This window comes from Mustela nigripes, chromosome 4, assembly GCF_022355385.1.
Source record: "Mustela nigripes isolate SB6536 chromosome 4, MUSNIG.SB6536, whole genome shotgun sequence".
Lineage (NCBI taxonomy): Eukaryota > Metazoa > Chordata > Mammalia > Carnivora > Mustelidae > Mustela > Mustela nigripes.
Window position 1 is genome coordinate 164,992,385 of NC_081560.1, and position 3,684 is coordinate 164,996,068.

Consider the following 3,684-nt stretch of genomic DNA (forward strand, 5'->3'; position numbering starts at 1 on the left):
TTTTTGAGTTGTTTGATTTTTCTAGCTTTATCAAAGAGGAAGTCTCAGGTTGGTGCTAGCGTATCTTTAACACCTCTCTAATGAGTATTTCTCGTCCTTGCCTTCTTGACGAAGAGAGAGGAGACCACAAACCCAAGAGCTCTGTCAGCAGGTGGCCGGGGTGGGGGGTATCCAGCCAGGACTGAAGATCATAATTTTAAATTTTACTTATTTTTTAGAAAGATTTTATTTATTTGACAGACAGAGATCATAAGTAGGCAGAGAGATAGGCAGAGAGAGAGGGGGAAGCAGGCTCCCTGCTGAGCAGAGAGCCCGATGCGGGGCTTGATCCCAGGACCCTGGGATCATGACCTGAGCCGAAGGCAGAGGCTTTAACCCCCTGAGTCACCCAGGCACCCCTAAATTTTACTTATTTATATAATTACTTCCCTTTTTGGGCAGGTGAGCGTTGGTTTTATGGTTACTATAGTGTTATAAAGTTTTTTTTAATAGTAAGTAAAAATAAGAAGTTCTTTTAAAGAAAAATATGAAGTAAACAACATTATAGGCGATGTTGGGACATGGCGTGGGTTGTGAAGCTGGTATCGGGATCTGTCTCTTTTCAGAAAGTTCACCTTCTGCCCCTTTGTTTACAAGAGACCTACATCAGTACCTATTTTCACTAACTGAAAGAAGTCCAGAGAGGATTTTCACTATCACGAAGAAAGGGGAAAAGCAAAAATAGCACTCAGAATTTGTTTTGAGCCCCACCGGGCTCCCTCTCTGGGAACCACACTCAGCATCTCTCGGCCTCAAGCCTGCCTAGTTCCAGATTGTGTCTGGGAACATCTGTGCTTTATCCTGATTTATCTTGTTCCTCCATTAGCATGATGTGTCCTAAGGTATCAGAATAGCCTAAGAGAGGTTTTCTTAGGGTCAGGGTACACTCAAAATTTTTCCTGTATAAATTAATGGCAATTGCTTCTTTGTTTTACGCCATTTTGGCTTATAGAAGGTTTCACAGGATCGCTCTCTTTTGGGATAGAAGGGGAAACCGTGCTTGAGTGCTGAAGCTTGGAAAACATGACTTCAGAGTTCGAACGGACTCTGGTTGAACCCGTGACCTCAGAGGCCCTTCCAAGGTTAATGGTCTCCGTTATTCTGGATGTATAGAAGGGACAGGGCATAGGAGTTCAATTAGTGCTAGAATGGTCAGAGAAGGCTTTGTGTAAGAACTGGGACATGATCTTGGCCTTCAAGGATGAGTAAGATTTAAGTGAAAAAGAGGAATTGAGTTGTCCCAGGCAGAGAGAATGGCATGAACAAAGACATGAAGGTGAGATGAATCGAGGGATGTTTATGGGCTACTGTGTTTGCTTGGTGGAAGCAAAATATAGTGATAAAAAATAAAGAAAATAGATCTGGATGGACAGTGGAGGCTAATTGTTAAAGCCAGAAGAATCCAGGGAGAGGACTTTATTTATTTATTTATTTATTTTAAGATTTTATTTATTTATTTGACAGCGAGAGATCACAAGTAGGCAGAGAGGCAGGCAGAGAGAGAGGAGGAAGCAGGCTCCCTGCTGAGCAGAGAGCCCAATGCGGGACTCGATCCCAGGACCCCGAGATCATGACCCGAGCCGAAGGCAGCGGCTTAACCCACTGAGCCAGCCAGGCGCCCCAGGGAGAGGACTTTAGATTTAATTTGTGAGGGAATAGGGAGCCATAGAAAATAGAAAATTCTTGAGTAGGTGGGTGGCCTGATGAAGAGAGCCAGAGCTTGAGCAGGCACCACCTGGGTTTGGGTGAAAGTTTTCTTTTTTGTTCAACCTGGTGAGACTGCTGCTTCATCCACTCATTCCTCAAATATTTCTCAAAGCCCCCCTCCCTGCCATGTACTAGACACTGCCCTGTAGATTCAGGGATGCACAGAAACATTCTTTATTCCTCATTGTCCAGAGCTCTAATGGGTGAGCCAAACATTAATGAAATGATCACATAAATGAGTGTAGAATTATAAGTGTAATAAGTCTAATCAAGCAGGTGTTCCCGATGCTCTGAGCGCATCTAGCAGCAGGGAAGGCTTAGCTGGTTTAGGAGTCGAGGCAAGGCTGTTCTCAGGAAGCGATGTCTGAGCCGCTGTGAGGAGGATGAGGAGTTAAACAGGTAAAGAGACAAGCATTCAGACAGAGCAAGAACACGCCCAAAGCCCCATGGCCTGCAGAAGGAGGCGTGGAGAGCTCCAGCCGCAGGAGGACCGGGAAGAAGGTCATCGTGGCTGAGTCTCGGGGAGTGCAGGGCAGTGGGCGAGGAATGAGGTTCGGAGGTCAGCCGAGGCCAGACTATGCCAGAGCCCAGCTGGCTTTAGGAGAGGTGGGGGCCTATATCCTTGAAGAACGGGGAACCATTGATATGATCATAGCAGGGTCCTAAAAAAACAGACAAACAGAAACACCCCCCAAACATGCTGGTACTTGTGAGGCCAGGCCGATCATGAGTGGCTGTCTCTGAGGCCATCCCAGAACCCTCCAGGCCCCAGGTGGTTTCTGGGAAGCTTGTCTCAGGAGAGCTGCAGGAGGCTGAAGCAGGCCTGGGGTGGTGGTCAAGTAGCAAGGGGAGGGGGATGACTAAGGGTCAGACAGAAGAGAAGTCCAGGAGGAGGGCCGAAGGGGTCTGTCATGATTGGGAGAGGGGGACATGGAGAGGACCTGTGAGTGGATCCTGCAGGCAGAGGAGGAGAAAGGCTGGACTTTGGAGAAGGCTGGGTTGAAGTCACCCACTGCAGCAGTGACCATGTTTGCCCAGGAGAGGGCTCCACTCTGGGAAAATGGTTAAGTCTGGAGGACTCTGATGCTCTCTGATGGTCCCTAGGGAAAAGATAACCAAGGCGGGGTGGGTTGGGGGGTGGTGTTTCAGGGAGCCATGTCATGGCTGGAGGCAAGAGGGCCAGGGAAAGTGTTTGGGGACTGGCCAGATGATGATGGTTGAGCAGAGAAATCAGGTGAGAGGCAAGAAGGGGACCAGCAAGAACACAGAGCCCCAGTGACTAGGATTTATGAGTGGGGTCAGAGAGGAGGCTCTAGGCAGTCTGGGTGACCAGCAAGCCTGGGAGGCTCTGGAGGCTCTGGCTCTGGCCCTCAGCGGGGCCGACACAGTATTTTGGTTTTGCTTTCTCCTAGCTGTGAAAGGGGGTTGGAAGTGGTAGTAGAGGGGAGGTGAAAGCAGGGAGAATATCAACCAGGATGATGGGAACAGGCCTCTTCAGCTTACCCTCCTCTTACCCCCTTTTCTTTCTAAACCTTTCTAGGCTGAAGAAAAATAGGGAAACTGAGGAGAAAATTCTCTCTAAAAGGAGCCAGACAGGGGGAGAGGAAGAGAAGAGAAAATTTGAACGAGAACCCTATGCTTCTTGTCATTATTTCTAAGAAGATGGGGAACAAGGTAAGTTTAGAGACCTCAAGATTTGTGTGCACACGCACACACACACACACTCAGACACCCACCCACATTCACTCACACACACTCTCACACACACTCAGACACCCACCCACACACACTCAGACACCCACCCACACTCACTCACACACACTCTCACACACACTCAGACACCCACCCACACTCACTCACACACACTCTCACACACATTCATACTCATACGTACCCAACACACACTCAAGCACAGTCCCCTTCTACCCCAACCCCCCC